Raw genomic sequence first — 23,533 nt, 5'->3', positions numbered from 1 at the left:
GGGTTGCAGCAGCAAGGGAATAGCCCTTCTAGAGTCTATACAAAATTCTGGACAGTCACCAAGAGAGAAGTGCAGAGTAGCCAACCTTTCTCTTCTCACCGTGCACATGCACCTGCTGCAAACATGGAATACCACAGCAGTCCGGCAGCTCAGGTACAGTCAGCAAGGAGCCATGGGAAGGGCTGGAAGCCTGGAATAATTCTCGTTCCAAACCCCTATTGAAATCAGAAACCCCGAGAAACCCCAGAGTGATTTCCAACTCCCTGACCCCTTTTACTTAAAAGCAAATTGTAAAAAACTTTTAAAGCAAATATAAACAAGCAAAGTGAGTAAAGGAAAGAAGGAAAGGGAGGAAGGAAAATGGAAGGAAGAAAAGAAGGAAGAAAGACAGGCAGAAATGAAGAAAAGAAAGAAAGGGAGAAATGAAGGATAGAAAAAGCTAAAGTTTTTATTTCCCAGGACTACAATTACAAAGCTAATTATGGAAGAAATAAAATACAAAAATCATAACTAGGCAATCCTTATGGGAGGAATCAATACCTCTCCACTAGGAAACTACCCAGAGGACATCCTTAGCTGTATTTTAAAACTTGTTATTGAATAATAAGATTATTACCATCATCAACATAATTTTGAAAATGATGGTGGTAGTGTATTGGGCAGAAAACAGAATAACATTGTTCCCATTTCCTACTATGAAAGCTGTTAATGAATTCTATGATATGACGTGAAATGATGCTATATTATATTTAAATTATATAGCTTGCTACAGGGTTTTTTTCATGGAGGCAGATTGCCCATGGAAGATATATTTCTGAAGTAGGAAAAAAATGAAGTTGAGCATTTATTTTTAACTAAAGAAATTATTTGATCTTTCACATGAAACTAAGCTACCCTGTCTGGTTACTCTAGTCTTTGACTCACAGTTCATACTGTGTCTTCCCCGGTAGCAGTACTGTTGGTGCCCCCCTCATATCGCCTCAGCTCCCCATTTCTGGGCACCCCAACTGGTAAGCTCTTGTGACTTTTCCCCCAAGGGTTTTCTCTGGCCCCTGGGATTCACCTAGTCCATGCATAGGGCAGAGCAGAAATGCCTAGGAGGTAACACCTGAAAGCCAACTTTAACCAGGACTGAGGAAGGTGGAGAATAACCCAGATAATAACGCTCTTGGTGGAGAATAACCCAGCTGCCTCCCACCTTAGTTGGGACAATACTGAAGTGTGTTCTACACAGTTAATCAGAATTCCCCAAAGGCAATGGTCCTAAGTTCTCCACCTGCTGGTATTACCTGCTGAATAGCCTCTTGTACCACATCCTTGTCTCAGGATATGTTTGGGGGAAACCCATGCCAAGACATTCATCAAAGGCCCAATTTCACCCACTTTATCATCTTTCTCCCTGAACTCTTACCCCCAGTCACCTACGGAGCAACAAGTCTCAGAAGAACTTTGGCCTAAGACAGAAATGAAGTGCTTAACTGTCTTCTTCTCTCTTCTGGCTTGTACACATTACAGACCCTCCTGTACCCCCATTTTCACCTGTAGTCCCTCCGTCCCCCCTAACCCAACTCTTACACTCCTACCTGTAAGCTGCCACTCATGGAAATGGTAACCACTGCTAATTCTTGTTCTGAAAAATGAAGCTTCGTGGATAAAATAATAGATGGAAAAGACAAGTACATATCAACTTCCTGCATGCAACTCTTCCCAATTCATTAAAACTGGAGTTTCTGAGGAACATCCGGAAATCCAGACATTTCCTATGATTGTTGCAGCTAAGATAAAAGCAAGCAGAGCAAGCCTCTGATTCTATGCCCACTACCCTCTCTTTCCCTACTCCAAGATAATAAATTGTTTTAATAGTTTGAAAGTACCATTGCTTTAGCTCTTATGATATATTACTTCTGTTATTGCCTTCTATTTATATCTCTAGTCCAACAGTTCCTGGAACTGTTGATGTGTAAGGTTTAAACCAACTGCAGCAATTCTGAACAAAACTGACAGCTCTCTCTGCATTCTCTTATTAGGCAAGTCTTTAAGGCAAAGAACTGGGTAAGAAGAGTTTATTATACATTCCTGAGCAGGTACGTACTTTGTGATCTGAATTAGTAAGAGATATTTTTCCCCATGATTTGCCCTATAAGTTATTTTTATTCCATGATGATCATTTTTTAACCTCTTTGTTCAGTGGGCCATAGCTTTTCTCCGACTTGCATTTATTCTCTTTCTCAGTCATTTGATTCCCCAACTCACAGACTTTTGGACAGACCAGTGAGTTTAAAGAGTTTCCTGAGTTAAGGTTCCAGGCCACCTGAATCAGCATGACATGGGGCAGTGATTAAAGTGGCAGATTCAACAGGTCACTCACAAAAGACTTGATGCAGCTTTAAAGGAAAGGCAAAGTGATCCTTATGTACAGATACATTTGAAAACCACAGATATGAGTGTGCAAATATGACAAGAAAGTTTAGACTATATAAAGCTTGAAACTAAGTTTTCCTTCTCTCTCCCAGGACTGAGTTCATGGCATTGACCTCATTAGCTGGCTGTAGTGAATTAAGCTAATAAACTTTTACACCGATGCTTACTCCTAGGAGTGACAAAGATTCATGCCAATCTCTTCTGCTGGAAAGTGGAAAAAAGAAAACAAAGAAAAAAATTGCTTACAAAGAGTAAAAGGCACCCACACTTTCTAATGGAAAAAATATGGCAGTGTGTGAGCATAAAACTTTAGGGGGAAGGAGCGGGGCTCATGTTTTCATTATTTTGATGAACTTTTCCTTTGGGAGCTAATCTTTGAGCAAAGAAGTTCTAGTTTCCTAACTGAGGTGATAGAAAAAAAAAAAAAAACCAAAGAGATTAATTTGCATTCTTATTGGGAAAAAACTATTCTTGTTTTTATTTTTTATTTTTTTCTAAAATCAGTGATCATGTGTAAATTCTCTCTCTTTTTTTCATCTGTCACGATGTTATTAAGTAAATTCAGTGTCTTTAGAAATAATCATTGTTTCCTGGCCCTGGGTTTGGAAGGATTTCCAAAGAAGATGACAGAAGCTTGGATCAGAATCACACTTGGCCTTGTTGAGACAGGATTCATTATAGGCATATAGAGTATAGCTCAGCTTCAGGAGGAGGGGGGCTTTACTTTAGAATCCCATAGTGAATATGTTTGTGGATGTCAGTAAACCATTGTGAGAAAACATACATGACTCTGTTGAGTAAACAAATACATTCTTTCTGAGTAGAGAATGAGTGTGGGATCACTTAATCTATGTAAGAACAGAACAATACTAATATCTTCTTAAGACTCTCAGTTTGCAGAGCAATGTGCAAAATACACATCTTTGATAAAGGATGTCACATTTGCTACTGGTGAGAGTTGGCAGCATGTGACATTTGCCCATGAAATGTTTATATTGTTCTTTGGATATTGCAGAGTGTCCCTATATCCATTTTAAACAGAAATGTGACTGACTAAAGGATCGTGGACCCTTGCCCTCTGAATGGCTTTATAAGCTCTACTGTTTTTCTAGCCTGATAAGTTACACATTCTCTATGCTGTAGCTCTCTAATTCTTTTTATCTCACCAATAATTTTCTAAGTTACAAGATCTGGAAATACTTCTTTATCATTTCAATACCAGCAACATGAATGAATAATATTCTGCACAGATTTTCTGTTGATGAGTCATTGACCCAAGGAACATAAAGCAATATTTCAGTTTCTATATATTTGAATCTTTGTTTCTCTCCTCATAATTAGTGTCCATTGTGTTTCAAAAACCTATTTTAATTTATTTATTAATAGCAAAAGTATTAAATGAAACCATAGAAACCTCTGGAGGAGAAGCAGTTCTGTTTCTTTTTAAAAACAAGTAATTAGCTTAACTTATTTTCCAGTCAAATAGAAAGCTTTAACAGTTAAAAATTATAATTTCGTGACTAACTTTTTTCTGCATTTAATCTCTTTGAACTGCGACCTCTACATATAGTCAGCCAACTCTTTGAAAATAATTATTCTAATTAATTAAAGTACTTTTAAAAAAGTTTACAAATTATATACATGTCTTAAGTTTTATGCTTTATTCAGTAGATGGATTTCTGAAATGTTATGTTAAAATCTCATTTTTAAAAAGTAGTTTTCATTTCTCCATCACTGGTATAATTGAACTGGTTTGTTAGTTTTGTTTTGGCTTAAGTTTTTTAAATGTTGACTTTTGGATTTTCTGCTTCAATGTCATTGTAAACCTAACACTCAAACTTCAGCTGAATTTGATAATCTATAAACCATTGCCACTCAACATATGGTCTATGGACCAGCAGCATCTGGGAGCTTGTTAGAAATGCAGAATCTCAAGCCCCAACCCGGATCTGCTGAATCAGAAGCTACATTTTAACAAGACTTTCTAGGTGACTCTTGACATTAAATTTGAGAAGCTCTAGTCAGCCTAATACTTCCTCTTTATAATGGCATTTCCAAATTAAAGGAACTCAGTATAAATTAAGGTATCTTAAAAATATACCATTATAACCTGAAGATAGTGAATCTTCAAGGTAGAAGAACCTGGATGGTTTACTCTGCCACTGAGCATCCTCCTGGCAGCTCAGCCGGGGCTGCAGGTTGTTAAGTGCTATGGCTTTTACATGGTGAACTCCTGGCACTGTACTGGAGACATGGTTAGAATGTGTGTGGTGAGGAAGCTCACAGTCAAGGAGAGACTCATAGGTAAATACGTAAATATAATACCCTTCATAGTAGAGATATAGAAGTAGGACAGAGGGAGTGAATAATCCTGTGGGTGGAAGGTGGGGCAGAGGACAGAATAGGAAGGTTCCCAGAGAAGATGACTCAGTTTTAAGCATTTCACCCCATGGGCAAGTTGGAGGATGTTCCAAGCAGACAGGCCTAAAGACAGTGAGGCAGATAAGCATCTCTGAGGAAATTCTCATGGTTTGATTTTGCTGAACAAGAGGTACATGTAGGTGAGGGGAGCAGCAGGTAGGAGTGGACCCACGGAAGTGGTGGGAAATAAGCCTGAATAATAGACACAAATGGCCTATTGTGCGAGTGTGGCTTTTGTCAAAGGGGGCGTGAAGAATCCTAAACAGAATGGTATGGCCAGAGTTGTGTTTTGAAAGGTCATTTTGGATGTCGTGTAGAAAATGGACTGGATTAGAGTCAGGAAGCTGAGTATGTAGGTGGCTGCAGGGGCCCAGGTGACAGATAATGACTATCTGGCATGAAGTCGTGGCAGGAGGATGGACAGCTCAGAATAGAATCCAAAAATAAAGAGGAGGAATTCCTTTTCTGATCAGATGTTGATCAAAGTTGACCCTTCTGCCATCAGCCACTCCTTCAAACCTTTGAGGACAATTGTTATTTGCTGAGTCTTTGTTTATTCAGAGCAAATGTGTCCAGGTCTTTGAATTGCTGCTCATGTGACATGATTTTATATCCTTCTTCAAGTATTTCAGTGTGTTTATATTCCTTATACATTGCAGTTCCAAGAGTTGAAGAGAAGGTAAGATTGGGTGGGGAAAGGTAACAAAAAATGACCGGGTTATATACAAACCAAGTGCACCACAACCACTGGCTCATTTAGTTTCTAGAACCCTGCAAAATGTATTATTACCTCATTTACAAATGAAAACAATAAGGCTTTGGAGGTTAAGAGTCTCACTTTCGGGTTACCAGCTACTAGTAATAGAATCTGAATTTGTACCCTGAGATGTGTGTTTCGTATATTAAACTATCTGCCCTGCAAGGATGTTTACAGCATCTTAAACTACCACTTCGCTATGGTTTGCTGTGACAATAACAAGGACTTCTTTGGCTACCAACCTTGCCCATTTGATACATTCCCAAGAACTAGATTGTAAGTGGAGAAGACCCCTAAGCAGCCAAGTAGATGGAACAAAGTCCAAATTCTCTATTTATAAGAAGGGACATCACCTTCAGAGCTTGTTTACTTTGTTTGTACACAGTTCTCCCAAGCTTGGCCATATGTTTCTGCAACCCACAGATGATTAGAAACAACAAATTAAGACTGAGTAGGAAGCAAGTGAGATCTAATAGCTGATAAGATGACATCAAGGGAAGAAACATAAAAATGTAAAGAGCCATATATATAAAAAGTCAGGAAGCCTTGGTAATAGTTTTGGTCACTAATATAGAGAAAGACAAATCCATCATCTCAAATAGTCCTTGAGGGCGCTTTGATTATAGCAAAAATAATAGACCTTTAGAGTCAGTATAAACCATATCTCTCACCTGAAGGAGAAAGTCTCAATATGACATCCTGGGCCAGAGGGGTATTTATTTTTTTGTCTCTACTTAGGTCTTAGTGGAGTAAGGAATGCATCGCTCTATATGACAATGTACATCTCTTTTTTGATTAGAAGTCATTAGCAATCACAGAAGTTTTTTTTATTTTTTATTTTTTATTATACTTTAAGTTCTAGGGTACATGTGCACAATGTGCAGGTTTGTTACATATATATACATGCGCCATGTTGATGTGCTGCACCCATTAACTTGTCGTTTACATTAGGTATATCTCCTGATGCTATCCCTCCCCCGTCCCCCATCTCCCCACCCCATGACAGGCCCCGGTGTGTGATGTTCCCCTTCCTGAATCACAGAAGATTTTTATAGTCTGCCAACCCAAATCTCTTAGTAATGTTTAGTAATGTCTGCCAATTGGCCAGTGTTTGGTGCTTTTCTATATAATAATCATCCAAATATGAGGAGACAAGAGTTACCAGTGTGGAATGGTAATCAGAAACTCCAGGATCACAGATAGTCTTCAAAGAGCATCTCCTCTTTTGTCTCCCACTTCCTTTCAAGTCTGCTCAGAGGCCTTCAGCCCCATGCAGTACCATGCCCAAGCCATTTCTGCTCAAACTCAGGGAATAAGATATTCTACAGTCACTTTAAATTATAAATACCAAAATAATACAGTTATTTACAGTTATTTAAAGTGTCCCAATCGAACATATTAGTTGATTTTTCATTTTCACTGGAAGTAAGTCATCTTCCTGTTCTCCACCCTCCTGCCTCCAGCCTTTGAGTATGAGAGCGTGGCAGCCTTCTCCATGCTCTCCTTTGCTTATCTTCCAACTCTATAACTGCTGCTCCGAAACACAGAGATCTCAGCAGGGGAGAGAGGAAAGTTAAGGGGGAACAGGAAAGTTCTTGCTTGACTAATACCACCCCAAACCAGCTCCTAAGTCTTAAAGTTTAATGTGCACATTAATCATGTGGAAATCTTATCACAGTGAAGATTCTGAATCAGTACATATGGGATGATGTCTGAGATTCTGCATTTAGAATAAGCTCCCAGATGCTGCAAATGGTGCTAGCCTATGGTCCATGCTTTGAGTAACAAGGATTTAGAGAGTTCCTTTTGGGTTCACTCACTATAATTCTTTTAATACAGAAAAGGCTGCTCCTTCAGTGAGTTGTCTTTCAACTCCAGCCCACAGTGTTATACATCATTGCCCCTTACTGCTGGGGACCCTCACTCTGGCAGGCCATCCCCTTGTTCACAATACTTTTCAATATAACCTCAGATTCAGTTTCCACAGATAACACCTCTGGTCCTTGGGTTTCACTAATTTTGATCTTCATTTTGACATGAGTACTGCTGCTTCCTAGACAGCCATTTTTTCTGAGCATCCATAGAGCTCTGTAACTTTCCAAGAGATGAATCAGGCCCCAGTCCCTCTGTCCTTCAGGTGCAGAAAATGCACATCCATCTCTCCCACCACACTGAAGAACACTCATTGGGCTGGGCTTGGGAATGAGGGGATTGAAATGGAATGTACAACTGTCTCTGAAGAGGTTGCTTCACAATTTTTCTTTCCTTATACAAAAGCTAGCTCTTTTAAATTCTTAATCTAGATGAAGGGTCATGTATCCTGTAACTTGTTCTCAATATTTCACTTGAAAATTTCTTTCTTGGTGATTGCTCTCACAGCTAACTTTAGTATCTCACAAAGTACAATATATGTTTGCTCTATTCTATAACAACCATCCTGTTTCTGCTTAATACAAATTTTGAATATTTACTATTTTCTAGAAGCCTTTCTATTTGTCAATATACTCCATGAAATGAGGGTAGCTAGAATCAGACAGTACTCCACATAGAGACTGAGCAGCCCAGAGTTCACAGGGAGGTATGTTGCTGTCTTTTATCTGTTTGACTTCTGTTAGGGCTCTGGGAAGTTAAGTGTATAAGAAAGAGAAAAAGGAAAAAAGGGAGGAGTCAGTAAGTGTAGACTCTTAAGCTTAAACTACCAGAAAAAATGAGATACCATTAATAGAAAACAAATAAATTAAGATAAAGAGATTAAATACAGGGAGAGGAGTTCCGTTTTAGATATGTTGAATTTGACATGCCAGCAGGACCCTGTATGGAAATATTCAGTAGGTAGTAAGCAAACTGGAGACTGGAATATACTGGAGGTTAAACTTAAAGAGAGAGAGATTTGGGGATTATCTTCATGACGATAATATATGAAGTCTCAATAAGAGAGGATATATTCAGGTTGAGCTTGTGAGGCCTGAAGTTCAGGCCTGAAGGTGGTGAAGGTTCATCCAGATTTGAAGAGAAGGCAACATATTCTCTGGAACTCTATAGCTACTTAGGTGAACTAAAAGTATTTCTACCACTGGCCTATCATATTGTCTGAAGTTTCCAACCACTTCATTTATTAGGGTTCTCCCAAAGGCGAGGAATGCATTATGCCACCTAAGAGGTGGTCACATATGTTGCCTGACACATCATAAGGAACACATTTACCTGATTGATAACTCATTGCCACTCACTATAAAACCAAACCAGAATCATAGGAGAATGGGACATGGGGTTTGGATTCCCAGGAGCAATTAGAATTGAGCTCTGGATCAGTGGGGAGAAAACAGGGTTGAGCAGCCAGGGATCCAGGGATTGAGTGAGTCACGATAGAGGAGTGTTTGCAAAACATGACAAGGAGGGTTTATTGCTTCAGGGAAGTAGTGTATATTTAAAACGAGTTTAGAAATGTATTGAGTAATCCTCACCTAGCCAATGATTTTATAAAAAAATTATGTATTCTAGTTAAAATCACTTTAGGTTTACTTTTTTCCTCCCTTAAAAGAAATTGGATTCTGTTATAGCAGATGTTAGTCTATTATATATTTGTATATAATAAAATGTGTGGTAATGGCAGTTTACAATAATGCATGAAGAAATGATATAATGGAAGCTTATTTTAAAGAATATTGATAAATCTTTTTGCATTTTTCTATTTTGAAAAGGTACTTTTCTACTTGAAGCTGACATCAAACATCTAAACTTCAAAATATAAATACCCATTATAAGTTTTGATTATTGTTTTAATTTCCATAAACAAAATACATGAGATAACCAGTTTATTCTAGTATTCTATTAATCTTTTGGTTGAAATGCTCATCAGCTGTCATCTTGACTCTACAAGCAACCTTGTGATATATGAATATCTTTGCAGTAGATGTAATAATCCATTCTGAAAAATCTTTGTTCAGACCTGTTATATCTTTTAAGAGAACATATTCAGTAGCAAAATTCCTGTTGGAAACTTTTTTTAGCATTATACAGACCTTCATAAATTGATAATGTCTGGCAACCTTTGACATTGCCTGAAAATGCAAAGATGGACATCCGAATTTTGAGGATTCTTCAGGAAGGTGTGAGGCATGTACCAGACTCATGATAATGTACCACATACATAGCTTTGAATAGCCAAGTTTTTAATTTTCCAAAGTTAGTCATCTCCAAATACCATAGTCAGGGTTAAAAACATGTGTAGAAAAGGCTGGCTTATTCAGCATAGTCAACTGAAACTGTCAGCCAGCTTGAAAAATTGTAACACAGTAAGTAATATTCACAATGATGATTCTCAGGATAAAAGTCTTAGCTATCATTTCTTTTATATCTACTATGTGGCAGAAACTTTAATATAGTTTCTAATGTAACATATTGTTTAAGTAACAAAATGTCTCTATGAAATAGGTGGTATTAGATAGTGCTGTGTTCTCCTGAGTCCAAGGAACACTTATGTTCTAAAATTTGTCATTTACTCACGCTTGGAAAGCTGGTAACCCATATTTGATAAATTAGAGTACTTTACTTTCAACCATGTTAGATAAGAATATTTATTTGTATTCATGTATATTGGTTGTCCCATCTATGCAAATGTAATAACAGCATGGTCAATAGAATACATGTTGCAAGTTATTTTTTTCCACTGTTAATGATGGCTTTGGGTGCCATTGTCCATCCAGTGTCTAGATCTATTCATCAGTCCTCTAGTGACTAACAGACTTCCAAAGATGGAAGTCCTGAGCTGATATTGGAGCTGGTGGCCATAGCTTGGAGCAAAGTGAAATAATTACTTGCTTGACTCCGTGATCTAACACATATATGCACACAGATGAATGGAAAGATTTAGAGTTTATATATAATATAGATTTGAGATATATTTAGGAAGTAAAATCAGTAGAATCAAACATTTGCTTCTAGTGATTCTATTTTCTAAATATATCCCAAATCCTTCTACTTCTATCTGTTTCCACAGCTGCTACCCTAGTCTAATTCATCATCATCTCCCTCCTGAACCAACAACATCCTAATTGGTCTCCTTCCTTTTAGTCCTGTCCCCACCTCTTCCAATCCATTCACCCCAGTGCAACTAGCGTGCTCTTAAAATGCAGATATTATCATGTAATTTCCCTGACTAAAATCCTTCACTGGCTGCCCACTTAGAGCCCACCAGATTTGACCACTACCTATCTCTTCAGTTCTCGTCTTGAGCTTTCTTTACCTTGATTTCTTTACTTGAGCCACACTGACTTTCTTATGGTCTGTCTTATTTACTAAGCTCCATCCAGCTTCAGAACCTTGGGGCATGCTATTGTCTTAGTGGGAACACTTCTCTTCCCTCTCTTTACCTAGCCAACAGGTATTGATTCTTGAGGACTTAGCCTGAATGTCAGTTTTATTAGAGCAACTTTCCTTGATTCCCAGAGTAGGCCATGCCCGACAATCATAGACTTTTATGTCACCCTGTCTCTTTCATAGCATTCCCAATAACTGTAAATTAAATAATAATTTGTGATTATATATTAAAGCCCATCTCTTACACTTAGTTGTTAGCTTCATGAATTGTTAGCGTCTGAATTTTTCTTATACACTGTTGTCTCCCCACACCCTTGGCATGGTGCCTGACATGTAGAGGCACATTTTGCTATGTTCAAAATATTGAGATTTTCACCCTGTAATTATATAAGATAAATGTTGGCCTATGTCTTAGAAATATCTGCAAGCTCTTGTGGGATTAAATATTTTAATATCAAGAATTTGGCCACATGTACTCAGGAACATATCACTAAGACTGAAAGGCCATTGTCAACTCAACTTCCTTTATGTTTGACTATCCATTAATAATGTCACTTATTGATCGTTAAATAAAGGAACTAAAAGGACTTAGAAATGGGAAATGTTGAATAAAATTAGGAAAACAGGAACCAAAGCCAAGGATGTAAGATGAAGGTAGTATCAAACACCAAGGGGCTAAAAGGAAGAAGTTACATGGATAAAGATGTAAGGGATAAAGATGTAAGGGAAAAAGATGTTTTCAGAAAAGAAATCCATTGAATAGACAATGTTACAGATGTGTCAAAAAGTTTAGGCTGAAAGCAAGAAAATTCAGCTTTTTTCTTTCTTCTTTTCTTTTGCCCTTCCTTCCTTCCTTTCTTTCTTTCACAATTAATATACTACTCATGAGAATGGAATTTTTTTACAAACACTGGGACAAAGGTCAAGGCGTGGGCAATGCTAAAAGAGAAAAAAGGGTTTCGATTAGGTAATTTGCTGGTAACACCTTCAGTAAATAAATGTGAGAATAATATGGGGTGTTTGTCATTACAGTGAGTTTTTAATCAAATCCATTCACTAGAAAAGCTGTAAAGTAATTTGCAAAGTGCTTTGTGATAATGAAAGACTATATAAACACAGTCTTAACCTAGCAACTGAAATTATAAAACTATTTGTTTTAGGGACTTCAAACTCTGGCATTTTTATCTCCCTTGAGTAGTGAGAATAAATTGATTTATGACCGTGAGTGTTTCTTTATTTGAATTAAATCGTTCTATAAGTATTTACACTGATGAACTGTTAGGGGACGTACACTGCTAGCAATAACTTTACTTTTGCTTTTGCATTTCATTTTAAATTGTTCAAGATTCCAAAAAACAGCATTTTGTGAACCACATCTGGTGTGCAGGACATGGGTGAGCTTAAGCCTGTGCTTTATTGGCTTGATAAAAATGAGAGCGAGAAAATACAAACAAAAGCCCCAGAAGCCTCATCTTCTAAATGCATGGTTGGTAAGTAACTGGAGATGAGTAGAGATGTCTAGCAGACTGATTCCATTTTAATTTTTTCCTGTAATTAAAAGAAGAGAATCTTCATCAAAACTCATAGTTCAGTTTCCCTTTTTGTAATTTATTTACTAGGGGCCACTTGCAGAACTGGAGGTTCCCAAGTTTCAGAGAAACCATAAACCCAGGCTGAAGCTCTTGCTGCGAGTTACTACACTAAAAGCCCATAGATACCCATAGATACCCATCTCAAGTCTATGATGAGTTTATCTGCTGGTTCATAAAATGCCAAAGACTTTGTGGGAAAAGGGACAACAGCATCACACTTTTATTTGATGTCTAACATAGAGGTTCCAACTATTTTCAGCATAGTCTATAAAATTAGAAATTTACCATACTCAAGATGCTTGGGACTTTAAATTGGTCATTATGGTGTGTTAAGAAGGTGCTACATTTAGAAAAGGAATATGCCCCATGATCTCAATGGGAGGGAAGTATTCATAGAGGCTTAATTCTATCTATTGTTTTTCGATCAGGACTAGGTCACAATGTCCCAGTCCTGATGTAATTTTAGGGAAATTAAACAGGAACAACTGAAAATTACATCATTAATTATATTCAGTATCAATTGAAATTACTACTTGTTACAATCCTGGCAGTAGAACAGATAGATGAGATTAGCTACTCACAGCTTCATTTGTTACTAGGCCCTAGCATATTATAGATTAGCTAAAGAGATAACACCTAATACACACACACACTCACACCTACACACACATTGCTTTATTGCTTTCCTCCTAAAAATCTCAGGTTAACAGTAGGTTTTAAAACTAGGCAGTTGCTCTTGTCCTGGGCTGGGTGGTTAAAAGTTCTAAAACTTGAAGTGTTTTAAAAAATATATTGATGCCAGCTGGGGCGGTGGCTTATGCCTGTAATCCCAGCACTTTAGGAAGCCAAGGCGGTCAGATCACCTGAGGTCAGGAGTTCGAGACCAGCCTGGCCAACATGGTGAAACCCTGTCTCTACTAAAAATACAAAAATGAGCCGGGCATGGTGGTGGGCACTTGTAGTCCAAGCTACTCAGGAGGCTGAGCCAGGAGAATCACTTGAACCTGGGAGGTGGAGGTTGAAGTGAGCTGGGATCGTGCCACTGCACTCCAGCCTGGGGGACAGAGCAAGACTCTGTCTCTCTGTTTCTCTCTCTCTCTCTCTCTCTCTCTCTCTCTCTATATATATATATATATATATATATATATATATATGCCAAGTCTCCACTCTCAGAGTCTGAGTCAACTGGGCTAGAAAAGGGCCTAGACATTCCCATTTTTTAAACGGTTGCCAGGTGATTATACTGAGAGCTCAAGATTGAGAACTACAGATAAAAGCTCTTTTATTCAGTCCTCTTGATAACATTAATAAGTAGGTTATGCCATTACAATTTTGCATATCAAGAAACTGACACTCAGCTTAAAGCTAAGATTTGAACCCATGTCTTTAGATTTTTAAATCTGTGATTTTCCCCATCAATTCATATTTCTTAAAACTTCTGGTGAGACCAGGGAATTTCCATGGAAAGCTGTGCATAACTATTGAGAGAGAAAGGAAAAAGAAAATTCAATTATTTAGGTTAAAAATAGAAAATGTATTTAAGCTTTTGAGCAAAAGTGTTGTAGCATATTCACTGAAGTTTTACGGGTTTGCTGCAACACAGAGCTTAATGAATCTTACCTCATTACATGATGTTACGTTGGAAAAAGCTGGCAATGAAGTATCACATCCCTCCCGATTCCCCTGGCCAAACTTTTAAAATGAGGCATAAAAAGATAACATTTCAGAGAGTTTTTTCCACATATATTTTAATATTATAGAAAGCAAGATTTTTACATCATATTTCTCTGACATGTAATCTCTTTCATAAAGAATGGACAATATGAACTGTTATGTGTATCTTTTGTTACTATCATTATTGGTTAGTTCCTTTGAATCTCTGCTCCTCATTTATGTATGGGGACATAAGGGAAGAATATTGTTGAATAGGCAAAATATTATCATGGGCATATTATCCCTATTGTACCCTCAAAACACCAGTAATTAACCAAATGTAAAAATCTAAATCTGATCTTTAGGTAGGTCAGTTTTATCTAAAATCAAGTACAACTGCCTCCCCCTCCTCTCCATTTTCATTTGCTCTCTTCGGCAGAGCTGCCAGCAGCAGATGTAGTAAGAATGTGTAGGGCCGCCAAGACTCTTACTCAAGTCCTTGTGATTGTTGTGGCTGTCATCTCAAGTTTCAGATTCAGAAACACGACTTTATTAACTCATCCACCAATGATCAGGTTCTTGAGGGGGAGTAAAAATTTGTATTGACAAAACTTATGAGCAATCAATTTATAAATCATGACGGCAACTTGTTAAATTACAACAGAAAAGAATCTTGGCCCCAGATCAGTTTGCTCTCTGAGGTTGTATTCTTTTTGGTTTGTTCATTCTATCAATAACAAAGTATTGAATGCCTGTTTCTTGTAAGATACTTTTTTCATTGGATTTGTCTTCACAGGGTAACTGATTGTAAACCAGAAGTGGTTTGGGTTGTTTATTGGTTGCAAAGAATGGAAACTCACTCAGGCTTGTTTGAGTTAAAGGGGATTCATGGAAAAATAACGGACACATTCAGAAATAAAGTACAGAAGTATAGTCAGGCCTTGAAGACATGGGAATGTTACTAGGCATCTCTCCCTTCTCTCTCTCCTGCTCTGGTGCTCTCAGGCCAAATGGTGTCTCATGTCTACAGTCCTCTGCACATTTGTCCCATGACAATCAGGCTTGCTTTGCTTGCATACAGCCTAACATGTCTGTCAACCCAATGTGGCCCCTAATTCAGATCATACAAGCCCTTACAGCCAGCTTGCAGTGCCCATGCCCTCTCTATCTGCCCAGTCTTTAGGCTTCTTAGTGAATATCCTCTTGAAAGGAGTCTGATTGGCTTCACATAGACCATGGATATTTCCCCAGATCATGTGTCTAAGTCTGGCTCAATCACACTTAACATACCTGGCTCTGGGACCTACCCCTTCTCTGGGGGGCTGAGAATTCTATTTCAATGGAGAGAATGTGGGTGGAGGACACTGGGGAGGGGCATCAAATATATTGGTGAATATGAGGCATTCTTTAGGTGTTCTCCTGTTGGGTGTAGGAGTATGCTCAATGAGGTCATGAGGACTGGGACCAAGCTGGTGGGGCAATGGAAGCAAGGGTCGTTTCACCATGCCATTGTGCCATGGAAGAAAGAATAAGTCTGGGAGGCAGGGCCAGGAGAAAAGAGGCAGTACCCCAGAGATTTCCATGCCGGCAGGATACACAGCTACTGTGATGTGTCATCATTCAAACGGTTTGCTTCAGCCGGTTCCCCCTTCCCTGCCCTAGAGAGAGGCTTTGTAGATAGCATCCCTGCAATGAGTTTGGGGAACAGGCAGGACAATACCAGGAGAGAAAGAGGCTAATACTCACAGAAGAGAAGGCACTGAGGCTTTCTGGAAAGGATCCCAGGCACTGGGTATAGTGGCCCCAAAAAGACATGCTCAAGTCCTGAACCCCAGTATCAGGTGAAAGGATCTTATTTGGAAATAAGGTATTTGCAGATGTAAATAAGGTAAGGATCTCAAGATAAGATCATTCTGGATTAGGATGGGCCCTAAGAGATAGGAAAGGAGAAGACACAAAAAGACACAGGCAAGAAGACCACATAAAGATGGAAACAGATATTGGAGTTATGCTGCCACAAGCCAAGAAACACCAGGAGACCCCAGAATCAGAAAGGAGCAAGGGAGGATTCATCCCTGGAAACTTTGGAGGGAGTGTGGCCCTACTGACACTTGGATTTTAGACTTCTGCCCTCCAGCACTGTGAGAAAATAAATTTCTATTATTTTAAGCCAACAAGTTTGTGGCAATTACTCATGGCAGCCCTAGGAAACTAATATACTGGGCTTATGACAGGCAGAGCTCTTCTAGGAAACTGAGTCTGAGATGAAGGAGGTAACAGTCAGGACCCTCAGGGCATTCCTCAGCTTTCCTTAGTAGCAGCTCCCAGACCATAAACATAGGGTGTGGGGCACTGAGCACTGGGTTTGGGGGTCCCAGTCTCAGTGAGGATGTAGACTCTAAGCCAGACTACACAGAAGGGTCTTTGCCTTTCCTGTCTTGAGATGGAAGTGCTGCATCCATGAAATTATGAAAAGATTAACTAGGTTTACAGCTCACTTTGTCACTGACTCCCTGTATATCCTTGTACAAATTCCTCACTCTCTGAGGACCTCAGTAACATTAATCATTTATTTTTAAAAATTACACAAGATGGCCTCTAAAGGTCTTTGTGCCTGGGATCTCCTTGTGCATAAGCCTATGTAGTTACAGTAAGGGGACAGTCAGGCCTGAGTCTGCAAGACTGCCTTGTGGACTGGCTCCCTCTATGGGATGTACCAGCTTGATAGAGCTATTGCCTCTTCCCACCACCCTGCTGGAATGATCCTTAGATCTGATCCGCCTTGTGTCTCAACTACTACCTGGGACCAATGGGTGCTTTGGGAGGATTTGGCCTTGAGTTTCTACGTACAGCCAATGTCCCTGCAATGCCTCTTGGGGATACATTTGGCACTCGAGACACAGCACACAGTTCCCATAGACCTTGCTGGATGTTCCATAAGGCAGACCCTGTTTAGGACTCAGGCTGATACTGGGATGCTCCAGGTGACTTTGGTGGCTTATGAGAGTGAGCTATAAGTGTCCTACCTGAGATCCTTTTCTGAGGGCACAGTCTGGAACTGCACTATTTAATATGGTAGCCACCAGCCAAATGTGGCTATTTAAACTTAAAATTCAATTAAAAAATAATTCAGTTCCTCAGTTTCACTAGCTTCATTTCAAATGCTCAGTAGTCATGCATGGTTAATGGCTAACATAGTGGAGCTTGTTAAGTAAAGAACATTTCCATTATCACAGGAAGTTCTATTGAACAGAACTGCTCTAGAGAAGTGCTTCAAATTATCTGAGGCTCTTGTTAAAATTCAGATTCTTATTCAGTTGGTCTGGGTTGGGGCCTGAGAGTCTGTAATTATACCAAGCTCCTAGGTGATGATGTTGGGGATTCATGGACCACACTTTGAGAGGCAAGGATAAAGAAAACTACTGTATGCAAATTAGGACCATGGTGTGAGCTGTATGTCAAATGGGTAGGAGCATATTTCATCTGAAGGAAGTAGAAAAGAGACTAGGGTAGCTTGATTGAAGTAGAGGCTTCAAGGAAGAAAAAAATGGAAAGTCACTTGGCTAAGAAAGTGAGGCCCTAGGCTGGGCCCAGTGGCTCACACCTCTAATCCCAGCACTTCGGGAGGCCGAGGCGGGTGGATCATCTGAGGTCAGGAGTTCAAGACCAGCCTGGCCAATATGATGAAACCTCATCTCTACTAAAAATACAAAAAGTTAGCCAGGCGTGGTGGTGGACACCTGTAATCTCAGCTACTTGGGAGGCTGAGGAAGAAGAATCACTCGAGCCTGTGAGGCGGCGGTTGCAGTGAGCTGAGATCACACCACTGCACTCCAGCCTAGGCAGTAAGAGTGAAACTCCATCAAAAAAAAAAAGGAAGGAAGAGAAAGAAAGAAAGAAAGAAAGGGAGGCCCAAATGTCATTTCAAGGAGTACAGACCTTCTCCAATAGATCAAAGCCTTCCAATTAAGGGGAGAGATATATTAGTGCAAGGGTTGGCAAATTTTTTTTGGTAAAGGTCCAGATAGTAAATATTTTAGGCTTTGTGGGCCATACCGTCTCTGTTGCAATTACTCAAGTGTTCTGTTGTAGCATGAAAGCAGCTATAGGCAGCACATGAAGAAATGCATGTGGCTGTATTCCAATACAACTTTATTTCCAAAAACAAGCAGCATGTTGGATTTGGCCCATGGGGGCATAGTTCGCTGATTCCTCTACTGGTGGGTTACGTTGGGTGAGTGAATTTGTAGTGAAGTTACAGCATGTCAATGAGCAGTTCTACATAGCACAGAACATGTCTTAGTCTCATTATTAGTTATAGCTAATAAAATAACAGTAAATGTCAATTATTAGTATAATTGGTTTCATTTCAAATTCAAAGTAAGAATTCTCTAACGCATACGAAACATTTCAGTCATTATTGAAGATGAATCATGGTACGTAGAGATTAAAAGCTGCCCCAGAAACACAAAGTGAAACAAACTCTAGACAATGAATTTAGAAGCAAAATCCACTAGCTGGCCCCTTCTATTATCATGTTAAAGCAGAAAATTATCATCTAAATCCCAGATTGTAGAATTGCCTTATTTACCGTGAGGGGAAAATAAAGGCCTGGGGAGAGCCACTGGTCCAATGTCCACAGTTTAATGGATGACCAACTTAGGATAAAACTAGGGCTCATATTTCCTAAACATCATCTAACCTTTCTGTGACATAGCCTCTACAGAGTAAAGGAGGCACTGTTCAAATACTGTTCAAGTGCAAGGTGCTCCTACTCAGAGAAATGGCACTAAATTGTGGCTGTAAACACAAGCATAGATATTACAGATATTCATTGAACATTTCATAAATCATTTCCTTGTTTTCTTTGAGTTTTGGGAGAAGGATCTAGATGATAAACATGTCTCTAAAGGGCTATCTAGTAAATTTTAAATGAAGTCTTTAGTCATTCGACAAGAATTTCTATGTGACAAGCGAAAAACAGAAATCAAGATTATTTCATTTATAATTATTTTATAAAGAACAAACTACCATTCCATGCAACAGTTCTGTTGGAGGAAGCACTGAGCAAGATGTTAAGAGGTCTTAGATCAGTTGAGGCTTCTGATGACTTAGTTTTCTGAGATCTAAATTTCAGATCACCATTATCTTCCCTCTCCTCCATCTCTGCCTGCTTCTCCAACATGTCTTCATTGTAAACACATTATCTTCTCAAAGACCTGCCTTTCTTCACACAGTTCAGTTGGCAGTCATTCAACCAAGCGCAAGATCACCATAAGCTTCAGGGAAAATCACTTCGACAGTATCATGAAGGGATTCGGGTTAATGTTAAAGGGCTACGATCCCATGACACCTCTCTGAGGCATGCAGAACAAATAATATCAATCCTATTTCATAGATGAAGGAACTGAGGCTCAAAGAGTAGCAGCAACATGCCCAAGACCATCTGGAAGGTGTAAGACTGCCGCCACTCACATCTGCTGTCTCTAAGTCCGGGCCTCCTCTCCCGTGCTTCTTGATGGTTGTGGCAGCTTTGTCATTTTTCAGGGTATGGTGGGACCTTGGATGGGGGCAGGGCCCAATCATGACGGAGACAGAATGTCCCAACAGCCTCATGAGATGGATGAATTCAGGGTCAAAATTATTTTGATGAAAGAAAAAAGTAATATTTCTTGAACCTTAGTTTGTGGACTGATATTTACCCTCTGTATAAATGAACAAGAATTTATATGTGAGAACAGTTGTTTATTGCAATGGAAATGTCTTTATCTCAGCCAATAAGCCAAACCAGAATCTGGGAGTCAACTTTGACTCTTTATCTGTCCTAATTCATCACAATAATCAATCACCCATTTAATTTTAAAACAGTGCTTTATTGTTGGATTTTTAAAAAATCATAAAAGTAATACATCCTCTTTAAAACAAGTAAAACACTATAAAGATAAATGAAGAGAAAATTAAAATTCTGCTCTTTCATCTCTGTTTCTCCCCCTGACCTTGAGGTAATTAATTTAACATTTTGGGATGTCTCCTCCAAAACATACATATGCATAGCTAGGGCCTTTCTCTCTCTTCCTTTTTTTTCTCTTTTTCTTTCTTAAGAAAACAAGATTATACTATAAATGTAGTTTAAAAACCTATAATTTGCTCTTTTTTCTTTACAAAAAAATTGCCTCTTGCTGTTATTTTAATTTCCCAAACAAGAGTGAGATTGAGCATATTTTCATATGTTCAGTCACTGTTTGTATTGCTCATCTTTTGCTCACTTTTGAATGTTAATCATCAATATGTTGCACTTTTAATATATCATAGATATTGACCACAAGGTGGCAAATAATTTCTTCCAGTCTAACATTTGCTTTTAGTTTGTTTATGCCATCTTTGCTATATAGTTTTTCATTTTGATGTACATTAGTCAACTTTTTTTTACTGTGCTGTCTGGGTTTTTTGTGTTACTTAAAGAGACACTTTTCACCTACCCTTAAATTATGTGTATAGTCACCTATACTTTCTTCTTATATTTTTATGCTAGAAATATTAGCTCCTTTTAATCCACCCATTTCTGTTTATATAAGGTGTTAGAAAGGGATCTACTTTTATTTTTTCTAGATGGATAAGCAATTGACCCAACTGAGTTAACTATAACATCCATCCTTTCTCAGTGAATTGGGATGGTGGCTTAATCATATATTACCTTCCCATATATTATAGAATATATTTTTGGAATCTCTTTATGTCCTACTCATCATTTTATTGGTTCATTTGACAGCTGCCTTCTCTTAAAAGTTTCCAGAGCAGAAGCTGTGACCTGCTCCAAACTCCTATTTTGCAGATGAACTCCTCGGCAGACACATTTTTTCTTTTCTATCTGAAGACTAAAGGATTCCACATATTTTAAACAAACATAAGGAAGGGGCACCAATGTCTTAAACACGGTGATCTACTTCCCTGTGACTTCAATAAACACTGAAATCTTATCCCAATATTCTGAAAAGAGAAGACAGAAAGATTCTCTTAGGAAAATGAGCAGCAGGGCACCATATATTCTCTCAAAATGGCAATCCCATTAGCCTTTGTCCCTGATTGAATCCAGTTTTTCTCTAATCTCATTAGTCCCAGGTGCCATGCCTGGAGTCTGAGGCCTCATCCATCCCACAACTATTTGTGTAAGCCCTGATCCAACCATCCCCATGAATGAGACACCACAGAATGTAAGGAGATCAGAAACTCAACGCTTTTGCCTTAAGTGCTTTGAAAATTAAAACAGAAAAAAAGGCAAATTTTCCCCGTGTAGCTGAAGCCCTATTTTGAAAACCATTTTAAAAACTTGGATTGATGATAACTTCTGAGCTGTTCTCTAAGGAAAAATAGTAATAGCAACAATAACAAAGATAATAAGATAAAAAAATGCTTTAAATTATTTTAAGCAAGGAAAAAAAAAATCCCTGCAGCTTTTTATCTCTTCCCCTTGCCACTTTTCCTCTCAGTCTCACCAGGTACCTTGAATTCCTATGTAAACATCAATTTTAAGTGTGCAGAGATGCCACCCTTTGAGATGGAAGGTCTCAGTGTAGAAAGCAAATGTATTAAATTACCAAGCAGAATAGAAAACAAGGAGTCTGCCTTTCACACTCTTAAATCTCTCTCCAGCGTGCCAGAAATTCTTTCAAGATAGCTTCAAAACACAACAGCTTGTGAGGGAGCTGCATGGCCGCTAGCCATCACAGTTTGGCATCCAGTCCAACCTGTGACCGTTTTCGACCCATCCTCACCTAGAGACTTCAGGGTTTTAGAGTCACCTGTAAAGGTGGATTTTCACCTCCTCAAGGCTCTTGTATGCCAGCTGCTTCCCCCAAATGGTTGAATCAGACATTTCTGGTTCCCAAATCCCTTCCAAAGGATATGGAAAATGGATATAAAATATGCATGCAGATCCAGAAAAAGGCTCCACCTCTGTCTCCTCTGAATCATGGGGACTTTGTGAAATTTATTGCCCACAAGGGACAAAAGAGCAAAACAGATGGTGAGATTTCATGCTTTTTTTGGAGAGTTAAAAATATCATCAATCATGTAGTTAGAAATTGGCAGTAACTGGATTTTTGTTATTCCATAATTTGTACCACACAGAAAGTTTTATTTGCAAAAGAGCACAGATGAACCACCTGAAGTAGACATTGTTGATTTCTAGCTGCCCAGTGTATTGGTAGAACCCCAAAACTTCATTCTCAGTTTCCCTTGCAGCTGTAACCACAGCATCCTGAGTTCCTCCATTCAGACACATTCACTATGACACCTCAATTTGGGAGTGAGCAACTTGAGAAGGAAGTGCCGTACAGACTCCATGGCAGGGTGGCGTGCAGAGGCCTCCAGCTTCGAGGGTGGCCACAGGTGTGAGCCTGAGCTTTGTCCCAGGAGTGACACTGATGGATGGCAAGAGCAGTGGTCCTTCTCTCCTCACCAGGTCAGTTCTGCTGTGGAGTTTTGGACATTGTTCCTGGAAGCTGAGCTTGGATGTGGATTTCCATTCTCCCAGTGATTCTGTGAAATGGACAATATTATTTTCGTAAACTTCTTTTCTGCTTTACAAACCAGAGGCAACTTCTGTTGCTTACAATTAAGAATCCCAACTAAGATAACACATGGCTTTCATTCATGTATATTGGACATGAAAAAATACTTTGATTTATCCTGTCTGGATGAAGCCATGGATACATTTAACCAGACAAAAGAGGTCTAAGATGCCAACATTTCTTCTAGGGTAGGGAGATCTTTGAGCTCCCAGAGATCCTGCTCAGGCCTTTGAAGGAACCTACAATAAGGTGACTGACGTGGGTCAAGAGCCCTCAAAACCTTCTCTCTGAGATGGAGCAATATACTCAAAATATCTCGTGTGCCCCAAATCTGGAGAATGGATGAGCCAAGGAGATATTATTTTAGACATTTGAGCTGTTTCTCATTATCTTTCTTTAAATCATGCGGGCACTACTCAAATAATTATGCATTAATTATGTTTGATGTGGTTGCTTCTTCTATACAAGATTGAAAGGCCTATCTCTGTGTGTGAAGAAGGAGGAGGATGGAACAGATGCCTAGCATCTGATGAGATGCTTGGGGAAGACTGTGGTGAGCTGGATACTTTTATTTTCTCAGTAAAAATTGTGAAATGTAACACACATACAGAAAAGAATATAAAATGTATATGACTTTTAAAGAATTATAATGAAGCGAACACACATATTACCATTGTTGTAATGAGACCAAAGAATATTATCATCTACAAGCCGCATGTCTGACCCTGGTGGTGTTTCCCCTTCCTCCCCTTTTAGAAGTAACCATTTTCCTAACTTTTGTGATAACTATTCTTTTGCTT

At 38.9% G+C, this 23,533-nt stretch overlaps 1 pseudogene; it reads left to right on the top strand.

Annotated features, from left to right (window-relative positions):
- Positions 1-23,533, top strand: part of LOC129032917 (eukaryotic translation initiation factor 3 subunit K-like) — a 91,841-nt pseudogene that overhangs the window by 33,509 nt on the left and 34,799 nt on the right.

The sequence above is a fragment of the Pongo pygmaeus genome, chromosome 2 (genome assembly GCF_028885625.2).
Source record: "Pongo pygmaeus isolate AG05252 chromosome 2, NHGRI_mPonPyg2-v2.0_pri, whole genome shotgun sequence".
In the NCBI taxonomy this organism is placed as follows: Eukaryota; Metazoa; Chordata; class Mammalia; order Primates; family Hominidae; genus Pongo; species Pongo pygmaeus.
Note: the sequence above shows the minus strand (reverse complement) of the source record. Positions and strands in the feature narration are given on the sequence as shown.